The following is a 14,500-nucleotide window of genomic DNA, read 5'->3' on the forward strand; positions in this document are numbered from 1 at the left end:
TTTTCAAGAAATATATGTTTCATTGTGCTTTGTACTTTTTATACCTTTTATGGGTTTTTCATGCTCGTTGTAGTCAATTTTGTCCAGTAGTGGTTTTGTTAGGATTTCCTTTGTGGTTTTCTGATTGTAATTGTACTCTTCTCATCTAATGAAGTAAGTATGTTTATCAAAAAAAAAAACTTATTCTGTTAATTCTAAAGATTTTTAGTCATTAAAAATACACTAAAATGTCTAATTTATCCTCATTAATTATCTCAAATAATTTCCTTTTTTTTTCTAAATCATATTCGAAGCTCAAAAATTTTGTTCTCAAATTTATTTATTTTCTTTACCTTTAAGTAGCGAAATTAAATTTTAATTCGCAATGAACATCAATAGAATATTTAAAAAAAAAAAAACTAATGACAACAAAAAGTACTCCTAAAAGTATAGAGTTAGAATTTGATTTAACACCTTAGTTTCGATAAAAGTAAAAATAATGATTTTGATTAACAAAATTATTGAGCTAAGAACATCTTGAAAAGAAGAAAAAAATATTTAAAGTATTAGTATAGGTAAAATAGATATTCTATGGTTAGATTATGGCTAAAAATTCTAAAAATTAACAGAATAACCTTATAATATTAATAAGACAAAAGTAAAATGTAGGGAGATAAAAAGTATATAAGTAAAATAGAAGGAGATATTGGTATATTTCATCTAGTCACATGAAGATTATTGTTAACTTTAATTAATTGCACTTATACTTGTTCTTTTTTACGAAAGATGTGCTTAGAGTCTATATATGTATAATTTTTTCAGGGACATATTTAGACAAAAAATAGTACTTGAAGTACTCAATAGAGTAAAATTGTAAATGATATGCATCAGTTTGCACATTTGACGGTTTAAAAAAAAAAAAATTAATTGGTAAACACAGAAAAATTACATTTACAGTCAAAGAAAGAACAGTGTACTATTTGAACTTATTTCTTGTTCCAAGCATTGAAGCAGTGAAGCTAGGTAGGCAGTGAAATGCGTAGTTAGTACTATATTTTAAAGAAAATTTTGTGTTAATCAGATCAACTGGACAGTAAATTATCCACAAATTTACAAGTATAGAACAGTAATAATTCATAAAAAGTAGAAAATGACCACTACGATATTGTACCACCACTAATATAAACTGCACCATCGGTTGAACTGAAGAAAGCCCATACATCTTGGGGTAAATTGCAGTGACTATCATTAAGGTTAACCATATGATAGTGGGAAAAAAATTACTCCTTTAATTGCTTGAAACTGTTACGTGATTGCCAAAAAAAAATGTTTTTTTTTTTTTTTTTTTTTTGTTATTATTACGTGACATACACATGGTTATCATACTATACATATGTAAAATTAAGTTTTTTTTTTTCAACGTGGTTGTCACATCACTATTAAAGTCACTTTTTTTTGTCTGAATAGTTGAAATGACTTTATTGAAATAAAAAATAAAGTTCAATAACTATATTGAAACAAAATAAAGTTCATTGACATTTTTTGAACTGACACCTATAAATACATTTTCTGTCGCGGGCGGGTAAAGAAGTGCTAATAAAGGCTGTAGCGCAAGCGGTTCCGCAGTATGTCATGAGCTGCTTCCTTATTCCGAAGACGATGTGTGAGGACCTCCAATCGCTGGTGGCGACATTCTGGTGGAGCAGAATGGGCTCTAAACGGGCTGTGCATTGGCAAAGATGGGAGAGATTGTGTGTTCCAAAAGAGCAGGGTGGCCTTGGGTTCCGACATGTTCAATCTTTTAATGAGGCGTTATTGGCGAAGCAAATTTAGCATATTATTGATCGGCCTTCCTCTCTATGCTCACGAGTTTTTACTAGTAAGTATATGGGGGCGAATAATATCTTTGAGGTGATCGATCATGCTAAGGACAGTTATGTTTGGCGATGCCTACTCAGGGTGCGGAAGGTTATTAGCCAGAGTGGACTGTGGCGAGTGGGTAATGGGGCAAATATCCGAATTATGTCCGATCGGTGGGTGTCGGGCCTCTCGTGCAGGCGTCCGCTTGGTACCAAAAACCCGCTCCCTTCTAATCGATTCTCTTGTCTCATTGATCCTGCTTCGGGTATGTGGAATGTCGGTTTGATAAACCATTGTTTTGATGATGAGGTGGCCACTGCGATCCGTAGGATCCCTCGGGGCAGCGGGGGCGGGGCGGATAAATTTTTTTGGTTGGAGTCTCGCAGGGGGGCATATGAGGTTCAATTGGGATATCACACTACGCTGGAATTGAATGGGGTCCTTCTCATGACCTCGAGTTCCTCTTCGGGGCCGAATCCTACTTGGAAACAAATTTGGAAACTGTCTTTGCCCCCTAAAATTATTCACTTCATCTGGTCTTTTTGTCATGATTCCCTCCCAAGCCCGGACAATTTGGTTGCGAGGCATATTCCGGCGGATAACTGCTGCTGTTTGTGTGGTGCCCATGTGTGTTCGCTGATCCACATAATGAAGGACTGCCTCGTAACGAAACATCGGTGGAAGGCTGCTGACCTCTCGGTTAAAGTGTATAAGATTGTGGGTCGGCCTTGCTTGGAGTGGTTCATACAGGTAAAGCTCATCCTCTCTCGGGATGAATTTAGGTGCTTTTGCAGCTTCCTTTGGATGATTTGGTTCGACTTTAATCGGGTAAAACATGGTGCTCAGTTGCTGTCCAACAAGGTATTTTTCTCTAGTGCGGAGGCTGCGATCTTTGCGCCTATTCCGACTCGTATGGCTGGTGTAACTCGGCTGGCTGTTAATTCTGCTTGGGAGCCCCCGTTGGTCGGCAGTGTAAAGATTAACTGCGATGCCTCTTTCCGGGTTGAGGGAAGTTTGTGTGCGGCGGGGTTTGTGGCTCGGGATGAGTTTGGTGAGGTGTTGATATCGGGGGCCGTTCCGCTGGGTTGCTGCTTCTCGGTGTTACAGGCTGAACTGCTAGCCATTTTGAACGCAATATCAGCTGCCAGACAGTGTAGTTTCGTCTCCCTGATGGTTGTTTCAGATTGCAAGCTGGCCATTGAGGCGGTTGGGGCAGACGATGACCGTAGCTATACTGATTCCATTGCAAAGGCGATTCGTGCGAAAGCGCTTTTGTTTCCTCGGTGTTCTTCAGTTTTGAACACCGGGAGACAAACAAAGATGCCCATGAGTTAGCCCGTTGGGGAGCTAGCCTCCCTTGTCCTCAAATCTTGATAGAAGATTTTCCTTCGTTTCTTTTACCTTGTAATCGTTTGAATCATTCTGTTTAATGCAAGGTATTATTCTCAAAAAAAAAGATTCACCTTTTGATGTAACCTTCATCTTCTGGCTTGCATTCTCTCTCCACAATAAAGTTTTCACTTAGAGTATGCAGGGATAAGATTTACTGTAACATCAACATGAGCATGCAGTGCCCTGGTGACTCACCATCGGTGATCCACCATGCCACTTCTGGCCAACAGAACAGGAACAAGAAGAAGGCGAAGGGTGTGGATAGAACCTCCGTAGACTCTGGAATCCCTGACTCGTTTATATCACATGTGAGAAGAAACTTTACTTGGAAAAAGAGAGTCCTAGGCCGAACTGAGGATGAATACTCGGATATGGAATTTGTGTCGGAAACTGATCCTTTGCTTAAAGACTAGTTGTTCTTGGACAACCCTGAAGAGGAAAACGAGGAGGACGAGGACCCCCGATTTCCGTCAATCCGCTTATCGATGGAAGACAAGAAACTTCTTTAGAAGCCCGGGTGCAACTCCCTAATCATCAAATTTTTGGGGGGGGGAGTTGGATTTCGCTTTCACCAATAGAAGATAACCCAATTCTAGGCCGGAGAAGGGACATTCTCCTTGATTGACCTAGAAAAATACTTATATATTGTCAAATTCTCTAACTGTAATGACTTTGAATTGCCTATTAGGGGAGGCCTTTACCTCTTGGTGGACCATGTGCTGGCAAGCCAATGCTGAAAACCAAACTTAGATCGATATAATGCCAAAGTCAATCGCATCCTCATGTGGGTCAAATTTCCAAGATTCTCAATCGAATACTATAACCATTAGTTTCTCACAAAACTTGGAGCAAAGGTTGGTGATGTCCACTCTGTTGATAAGAAGTCTGTTTCAGCTGAAAGAGGTAAGTTTGTTGAGTGTGTGTAGAGGTTGATCTTAATAGCCCCTGTTGTCCAAATTTAAGCTCCATATTATAGTGTATAAAATTGAATATGAAGGGCTTCATACTCTCTGCTATGAATGTGGGAGGTATGGTCACTCATTGGAATATTATATTGAGTCTCATACACTTAAGAATGCTGAGGAAATGCGACGATTCTAAACAATGATAAAAAATAGATGGAGTTATTGGTGAAGTAATTGCAATGACTATGGTCCGTGGATGACGGCCAAGAAGTTGGTTAGATGCGGGAATAAAGCTCCCTCTGTAGTTGAAAAAAAGTTGATGACCATGCACCTATCAACAGAACTATCCGTATTGATAAGGCAATGCTCCCGGATCACACATGAATTATGGCTCATAACATCGAGAACTAAAAGAATCAAACTTCCATAGATGAGAATGGATAAGGGTCTCGCTTCAACGTCCTTTATGACATGGAGGAGAATGTTCATCTAAAGGCCCAAACAGAGGCAATTCATATAATTGTCTCTTCTACAGATGATAATTCAGTATCTAAAGCAGGATTTATGAAACGAGGGATCTTGCATCCGAAAAAAGAGCACCCAGCCAGCAAAACGCTCGGTCCATAAACCCGACAAGTTTACCATTCACCCCTAATGGGAGTCTGATGAAGACAAAACGGGCCCGATAGACTAATAAACTTCGAAAAAAAGTTGAAGAATCATGTAAATGCCTCTACCACAGGCAAAATAGGTCTGGAGCGAAATGTTCCCTCTAATCCTTCAAAGATTTTCCACTACCTTACCTGCTATCTTCTATGGATTGTCTAATTTTTGAACGTAAGAGGTGCGGCAAACAGGAACACTCGCTTACACTTTAAAGATATTCTCATACTATATAGGCCTCCAATTTTTTCTCTTTTGGAGATGAAAGTTAGTGGAAGCGTTGCAGATCATATTGTGAATCAATTTAGAGGCTGAAATTGCATATAGTCTGAGGCTCAAGGTCGATCAAATGGGATTTTGGTGTTCTAGAGGGATCCTTTAGTGCAGATTTAGGTACTTCAGGTCCAACACTAGTTTGTCCACTGTGGGTTGCTTAGAATGGGAACTTGGTTTTCCTCCTCTCAGTAGTGTATGTCTCCTTACGTCTTTCAAGAGGAAATTTCTCTAGGACGACCTAATTTTGCTTAGCCGGAGTATCTCGACCCTTTGGTTTCTCATAGGGGATTTTAATGATATCGAATCCATGGGTGATCAAATGGGAGGTAGTCTTCACTATAACAACAAAGTTATTAACCACAAAGCACTAATGGATGAATGTGGGGTTGTCGACTTTGGGTTCTCGGGAGCCTAATTTTCTTACGAATACGGTTCCTCTCAGTTAAGTTGGACAATGTTTACGGATGATTCACCTCGAGCTAATGCTCAAAGACTCACTAAGGGATAAGTGTACCTCGTCGTTATCAAGTAATAATTTGGACAAGTCCAGGTATCGAAGCCACAAGATTTGTACCGCAAGTACCAGACTACTCGATTTTGGATCATTATTTAGGCGATGGAAAATTGAATTTGGTTAATTTTTATATTAATCTACTCATCAGGTGATCCAGAGCAATTCATAAATTCCCAAGAATATAGATGGTGCAATACGATAAAACAAATATTCAAGCAACGATCGATTTACGATTACAATGGATTTAATATGGCATAGACATACTTAAAGATTGAACCGACTTATCCTCTTAGGGTACTTAACACACAATTCCTTTGTTACAAGACGTAACTAACTCTAAGGATTCAGAAATTTGGGTCTGTTACTATAGTGTCATCAATACATGCAGTCTCCAGTATAGATAGTCGGATTAGACTCATAATATGAACCTAGAAAATATTGGGACTTTTGAATGATTCAATCAATATGCTACGCAAACATTAAAGAACTCATAAACATGGAATCTAAATTGAATTGATATTTATATTAAATATGGATGAACAAATTTTCTTAGGATACAACCAGTTCGAAATTCATAGAGAGATCTATAAAAGCAAACAGAAATAAGAGGGGAAAATTCCCTTTTGAAACCTATCGACTCAAGCGGTCGTTTTTCCGAACTTGGCATGGCACCTTGAGAACTTGTGGTTGGTGGTGGACGAAGTTTCCGTAGAGGAACAATGGCAAGAGATGGATGAAGCTTGGGTGAACTCAAAGTGATTGGGCTTTACAAAATAAAACTCTGGATACTTAATAATAAAATCTAAAATTACATGGGATTTTGGATTAAAAACTAAGTACGGTTTGATCTTTTTTAGATGTTCTTTACATGGTCTTTTACATGGTGCCTTGGGAATGAACACCCAAGATCTTTAAATAGGCAAAGAAAAACAAATCCAAACTTATGAATTTCAAATAAAATACAGCAGCTAGAAAATCTCAGGGGAGAATTCAAATTCAAAATGTAGAAGAATCAGTTAATTTTGACTGATTTAGAGTGCCACCTTGCTGAGATGGCTCTAAATGGGGGAGTTGGCCTCGCCCTGGCGGCCAGATCCTTAGTGGCCAGCTCGCCGAGCTTGCCCTTAGAGGCTCCTGGCTCATTTGTTGGATTGTCCAGCTGTGTCCTTGGTTTGAATGCCCTGAAAAATATCCACCAAATCTCAAGGAAAATCAGATTAAATCAGTTCCAATATCCATTTAATTAATTTACCAAAATCACTTAAATACGAAATCAAAATAGATTAATTTTTGGTAAATTAATTATGTGAAAATTGGATTAGAATAAACTTTAATTAATTTTGGCAATATTTTATTGAAAATGATACAAATTAAGCATAACAGTTATAAAGTGCTACAAAAGAGAATAAAAAACTAAAAGTGGATGAAAATGAGATAAAGACTACATAATTGACATTAATTTACTAAAAAGGGCATGAAATATTCCCAAAAACTATACTAAAAGATAGGGGATTTCCACCCCTATCAACGACAACATGTAAAGTAGAACAAACTTTTCAGAGGCTTTGGTTATCAATCTCTCGTTTAGTCATCCAGATCATGCTCCAATATTCTTTAAAGCGAATGGATTGGTAGGGACTAAGGAGCTTCAACCCTTTTGCTATTTAATGTCCTAAGAGGAGCATATTGACTTCGAAAGATTAGTTAGCAAATCTTGGATTAGTAATATTCACCATGTGACGGCGGCTACCAATTTTAAAAATTAGAGCTACAAGCTGGAATAAACACATTTTTGGAAATCTCTTTGGCAGAAAAAGAAGAATTCATAATCGCCTAATGGGGGTACAAAAGTCCTTAGTCTCGCACAATGATGGTACCTTGCTCCAACTCGAAAGGTCACTCCTAAATGAATTTACTGCCCTTTGAGGCAAGAAGAAATATTATGGTTCCAAAAATCCTGCAGTACATGGATATCCCAATGTGATCGAATATGAAGTTTTATCACCTCTCTAATATCATCAGGTGAAAAAGGAATAATATTGAGGCACTCTAGGATGAAAATGGAACTTGGATCCACCGACAGGCTCTCCTTTTTTTTTTATAAACAACTCTATGAAAAAGATGTAAACCAGACATCTGGTCTATTAAATACTGTTGAAACACCTTTCCAACATGATTTTGATTTGACAAAATTATTTAAGTTAATCCATGATTAAGACAATTAAATTTAAGTGCTTTGATTTAATTGTACTAATGCGTTTGTTCAATGTTAAGTATAAAAATGTTTAAGAACAGGAATCAAATTAAGACAGAACGTAGTCAGCATGATAACATAGCACGTGCTGAGTAAAGAATGTCTCGGTACGAAAGAAGGAAAGTCTTCTTCAGGACCGAAGCTTGCAGAACGAAGCTGACCGTGGAAGCTGAGTGAAAGGCAACTCAGTATCGGAATTGGCGACAATCAAAGACAACGGCTATCAAAGTCATGCTAAATGATTTTAAGGACAGCACCAATGATCCGTTTGCTAAAAGACAAGATCCGACAACTGTCTGCACCAATAATAGAAACCTTGGAATTACGCAAAGAGTTAATTTCGAGATGCATGGGTCAAATGTCCGCTAGCTAAAAGACGAAACTTGTACAAGAAGACAAACCTGCGAGAAGAAGACAAGCCTGACTCCTGCGGAATTCAGACGACATGATTGGCCTACAAATTTGAAGCTGACCAGAACATGTCGCAAGAAAAAGCCGTTTGAATCCAACGGATAATTCCACATTCAAATCATTTCTGCTTCAGACCTCAACTATAAAAGGACAAGTACACTTCTTGGATCCTTGGCCGAAATATAAGAGAAAAAGCATACATACAAAAGCACACCAAAACAAGAAAAAGATCTTACACCAAATTTCCATTTCTGTGTAAAAGCTAAAGTGATTTTTGTAATCATCTAAAGTGTTCTTTGTCTGAAAAAGAACAATTCTGTATCAATTGTAAACTTGAGAGGGTAGTGCTGAGTACTCGGTTTTAAGTACTCAGTGGTAGAGAAATCTAGGTGTTCGGTTATAGCACTTAGTAGGAGTTGAGTAGGCGAATAGAGGACGGTACTCTTGCATATTCAACTGCCTTGTAAACGGTTTGTGCTCTACCTTTAAAGAGCTCAGTATTGGATTTAAAAAGCCCGGAGGGATTCTGGGGACTAGACGTAGGCGGAGAGGCCGAACCAGGATAAGTCGTGCTGAGTAATTTCTAACTCTCTCTTAATATATATCTGTATGTGTTGCTTGTTATATTTACTCAGTATATAAATTGTTTAAGCTGACACTGAGTCAATCAGAGTGCTGAGTTGGAAGCTGACCACAAAAGTGTCATTTCCCAACTCGCAAGTAAAACAGCTCTAGTCAGTATCTGACTAAAACTGTCTTACGCCTCAATCGGCCGTGCTGACCAAAGCTAAGTTGTAAAACTCAAAGAATTATATTAAGTCAGCATAATTAAAACGAAAAAGTTATATTAGTTCCTAACCCCCCCCTTGGAACTAATCACACGGGACCAACAAATACAACGTGCTCCTTTCCTCATGTAAAAGAATCATGAATGGCTACCATCTTTAGACTAGTTATTGAGTCAGACATCTGAGCCTCCTTGTTCGATATGAACCCTAGAAAAACCTAAAGTACTAATGGTTTGTTGGGTTTTTTTTCCAAAAGCATTAGATATTGGGAATGAATCTATTTACCACTATATTTTAAATATTTTTTCTGGTACTGATAATGTTGATGTTATGAATCAAACCCTACTTGTGCTTATCAGGAAGGTTCCCATTCCTATCTCTCTTCTCCAATTCAGACTTATCAGTTTGTGCAACGTGGTGTACAAACTCATTTCTAAAATTATTGCTAATAGGTTACGACTCTTTCTCCCTGACATTTTCTACTAGTCAATGCAGTTTTGTTCTAGGTAGGCAGATTATGGACAACATTGTGATCGCATAAGAGGTCATCCACTCTATTTGTATTAAAAAAATTGAGAAAGGGCATCATAACTATCAAGATCGACATGGAAAAAGCATACGACATGCCAAATTGGGTCTTTGTTACTGATACTATGGCTAAAGCCGACATTCATCCTAACTAGAGGGCGGTGGTGAAAGGTGTTTAACATCTCATTAATGGAGAAATGGCAGATATTTTTTTATCTGGCCATAAGAGTCAGATATGGGGATCTGATATCCCTGTACCTTTTTGTGTTGTGTATGGCTCGCTTGGACCATATGCTTAAGGATGCGATGGCATCGAACAGGGTAAATTTCATCAATGGTATACAACCTTTGTCTCATTTCACACTTTGGTGTACAACCTTCATTTTGTCTCACTAATATATACGAACTTATAGGTAACCTCCCATTATGATATACAGCAGGTAAAAATGACCGATCAACAAAAAGTCAATGTGCCACATCAGCAGTTTGACCGGTCAAAAAGTCAAAATTTGACCCTTAATATAAAATTACTTTAACACCTTTATTCCTCACTCTCTTCCTCTTCTTCCCTCTATTTCTTTCCCTCTCTTCAAAATTCTTTCTAGGGTGAGATTAATGGAATTCGAAACATTCCATTCTTGAAAAATTGAAACCACAATAAACAAATGTCCCTGAAGAATGAATTCCATTCTTGAAAAAAGATTTTGTTCCCAACAAAACCATAATTGAAAATTTTCATCTTTTAGGATTAGATCCATGTCCAACACACATTTCCACTTCCACATTCTTGACTTCACATAAAACCCTTTTCACTGTTATGTGGTTTGCGACTTTTGTTTACTTTAATTTAGTTAAGTTCATCGTTTTATCCGACGGTGTTCGTGTGGAAGTGAAACTCTATAGGCGATGGATTCGATGTGTTCTAGCGGGTGCCTATGAGGCCGATGCCGTGACTGAGGTCTGTTGCATATAATTTGATCGATTTCAGTGGAGTAGGTGACAAAGTTACATTGAATACTGGGGTGTTTGAGAGGGAAATTTTGGCGATGTCCAAGCTAGGTAAGAAAGGTAGAGGACATCTAAATGTGCCTCATAGGAGATGGCTCACTGCCCTTTTTAATCTTACTAGTCTTCTTCGCGAGATTGATGATTTGAGATGTGCTAATCTGATGCAAAAATCATGTGGGATGCATTTCATATTGATTATTTCAGTTTCTAATTTTCTGGTGTTTATTGGTTCTTCATTTTCATGAAATGGGTTCTGTGTTATCACTATGGGTTAGGATAAAGGGAGATGAGAGAGAAAATTAGAAAGAGAAATGAGGAGTTTTAGAGTTAGAGAGAGAAATGTAGGGAGTATGATGAAGGAGAGGGTATGATGGTAATTGGATATAAGGTGGGTCCCTAATTTTTTAAGGAATCAGTTGAAAAAGGGTGATATGACAGATTTGACCGGTTTGACCGGACATTTTTACCTGCTGTATACCATAGTGGGAGGTCATCTATAAGTTCGTACATATTAGTGAGACAAAATGAAGGTTGTACACCAAAGTGTGAAATGAGGCAAAAGTTGTACACCATTGATGAAATTTACCCGCATCGAACATTATAAAGCCTATCAAGCTATCTCGGAATGGGCTAACAATTAACCACTTTTTCTTCATAGATGTTGTGCTTATATTTCTAGAAACAGACATGTAGCAGACAATAAACTTTATTGGAGTTATAGAGGCTTTCTAAAAATTTGTAGGTTAGAAAATTAACCTGCTTAAATCCAAATCGTGCGTGTCTAAAAACATTCCTGTTAGCTTGGCTCGATAGATTAGCAATGTTTGCCATATTCATCTTACCAAGTGCATTTGGGAAGTATCTAGAAGTCTTGCTTCTCCATGATCGAGTCAATCTGATCTTAGATCATAGAAAGCGAATTCTCTCTCCCTTGCTGGCTGTATTACGCTGGTTCAATCTGTTACATCAGCTACCCCTAATCATGTAAGGTAAACGAACAAGCTCCAGAATGGTATGTTGGATAAAATGGACAAGCTCAATTGGGATTTAATTTGGGGGAATACTACTTAAGAAAAGAAATTACACCTACTTCTGTGGGACATAGTGTGTCTACCTAAAGATAAATGGGGACCTAGATTCGGGAAAGCAATATATAATAATAAGATCCGCCTGATGACTTTGGCGCATAGGGAAGTGATGCGAACCCACGAGGAACAGTGCCTCGAAAACCCGACAACTAGATTTGATCCCTAGGAAAGCCAACGAATCAGGGTCGGACAGAAAAGAACCCTTACAAAACTAGGTTGTAAAGACCCAATCCCAGTCTCCAACAATTAAGGATTTAATCCCAAACTGTTCAAAGTAGTGCCCCAAAGAACACAAGAGAAACCACTCACAACTCTTTAAGAGTAATATTTTTATTAAGATGAAACTTGTGTCTTACATATGAAAAAGCTCACCTTTAAATAGGTAAAGCAAATACAAACAATTACTTGAATTGCCCTTACATATCTTTGATAACAATAATAATACAAGGGCATTTAAGTACTTTATTTAGTCAAACCATTAAGACAAAGAAAATCAATACACATAATTTGACAATAATGCAAATGAGAAAACAAGACTCAATTCTCATGAAATTGATTAGGTTCACATTGTGTTGAAATTGTCATTTTGACCATTGAAATAATTAAATCAATTCATATTGAATTGATTTTATTTTCCCAATAAATCCAAATGGTTAAAATTCATATGGTGATTTTTGACTCAATTTCACTGCTTGTTTTGTTTAATCCATGTTCGGTTTCTTTGATGTGTCCGCTTTCTGAATAACCCGAGAGGTATGAAAAAGTTATAGCTTCTTGAATTCCATCTGTGTCAATTTGGTCCGACATATCTAACATTTGCACCACATATGTTTGGAGCTCCTCTTCAAACTGCTTAGCACGTGCCCGAGTAATAGGTCCATCTGGTAGACGTATTCGCTCCATATGAGAATCCGGATTTTCAACCCGGGTTATATCATTCCCTCCCTCCTCAAAAGGATTCGACCTCGAATCAGAATCTGCATCATAAAAAGATAAATCTGTAACATTAAAAGTAGCTGAGACATTATACTCACCAGGTAAATCAATTTTATAAGCGTTGTCATTAACACGCTCCAAAACTCGAAAAGGACCATCGCCTCGAGGTTGAAGCTTGTTTTTACGAAGTCCTGGAAATCTCTCTTTTCGAAAATGCACCCACACCAAATCACCAGGTGCAAACACAACCCGTTTACGATGTTGGTTTACTTTAGAAGCAACCCGTCTATTTTTTTCTTCAATGTGCTTGCGAACCTTCTCATGAATGGATTGCACTAATTCTGCTTTCTTAACGACATCATTACTAGACCTGGCATCCACAGGTAAAGGTAGTAAATCCATAGGAGTAAGAGGGTTAAGACCATAAACAACTTCAAATGGTGAAAACAAAGTAGATGAGTGAATACTGCGATTATATGCAAATTCTACCATAGGTAAACACTCTTCCCAATTCTTAAGATTTTTCCCAACCATAGTACGCAAAATTTGACCAAGAGTTCGATTAACGACCTCGGTTTGTCCATCCGTTTGAGGATGACAAGCAGTAGAATACAAAAGCTTAGTACCCAATCGACTCCACAAAACACGCCAAAAATGACTTAAAAATTTAGCATCTCGGTCGGATACTATAGTTTTTGGGATTCCGTGCAACTTTACGACCTCTCGAAAGAAAAGGTCAGCAACATTGGTGGCATCATCGGTTTTATTGCATGCAATAAAATGTGCCATTTTGCTAAACCTATCAACCACAACAAAAATGGAATCACGACCTTTCTTTGTCCTAGGTAACCCAACAATAAAGTCCATAGAAATATCTACCCAGGGTTCCATAGGCACGGGTAACGGGGTATAGAGACCTTGGGACAAAACCTTAGACTTAGCCTTTTTACAAGCGATGCACCTAGAACAAAGTCTGTTGACATCCCTACGCATCTTCGGCCAAAAGAAATGTTCATGTAAAATATCTAAAGTCTTACGAACCCCAAAATGTCCCATCAGTCCACCATCGTGGGCTTCCCGGACAAGCAATTCTCGATATGAACATTGTGGCACACATAGTCTATTTTCACGGAATAAAAAGCCATCAAGTAAATAGAATTTTTCCACCGCAGACTTACCGCATGCAAGGTACATATCACCAAAATCAACATCACCTTTATACAATTCCTTAAGATATGTAAATCCCAAGAGTTTAGTATTCAAAGAACTTAAAAGAATATACCTGCGCGATAGTGCATCAGCCACCACATTTTCTTTACCTTGCTTGTATTGAATAGTATATGGAAAAGTCTCAATGAACTCCATCCACCGGGCATGTCATCTATTCAACTTACCTTGTCCCTTGAGGTGTTTTAGGGATTCATGATCAGAGTGAATAACAAACTCCTTAGGCCAAAGGTAATGATGCCATGTTTCCAACGCCCTCACTAGAGCGTATAACTCTTTGTCATATGTGGGGTAATTAAGTGCAGCCCCACTCAACTTCTCACTAAAGAAAGCAATTGGTCTTTTATCCTGCATCAAAACAGCACAGATACCTATGCCGGAGGCATCACATTCAATCTCAAATGCTTTCTCAAAGTTAGGTAATGCAAGTACAGGAGCAGAGCATAATTTATCCTTCAAAATATTAAAAGCATTCTCCTGGTCTATTCCCCATGAAAATCCTACTGTCTTTTTAATCACCTCAGTGAGGGGAGCAGCTAAAGTGCTAAAGTCCATCACAAATCGTCTGTAGAATGATGCTAAGCCATGAAAGCTTCGCACCTCAGACACAGTACTAGGTGTAGGCCAATCGCGGATTGCCTTAACCTTTTCCTCGTCTACTTTAATTCCTT

Source organism: Euphorbia lathyris, chromosome 5 (assembly GCF_963576675.1).
Source record: "Euphorbia lathyris chromosome 5, ddEupLath1.1, whole genome shotgun sequence".
NCBI classification, from domain to species: Eukaryota; Viridiplantae; Streptophyta; class Magnoliopsida; order Malpighiales; family Euphorbiaceae; genus Euphorbia; species Euphorbia lathyris.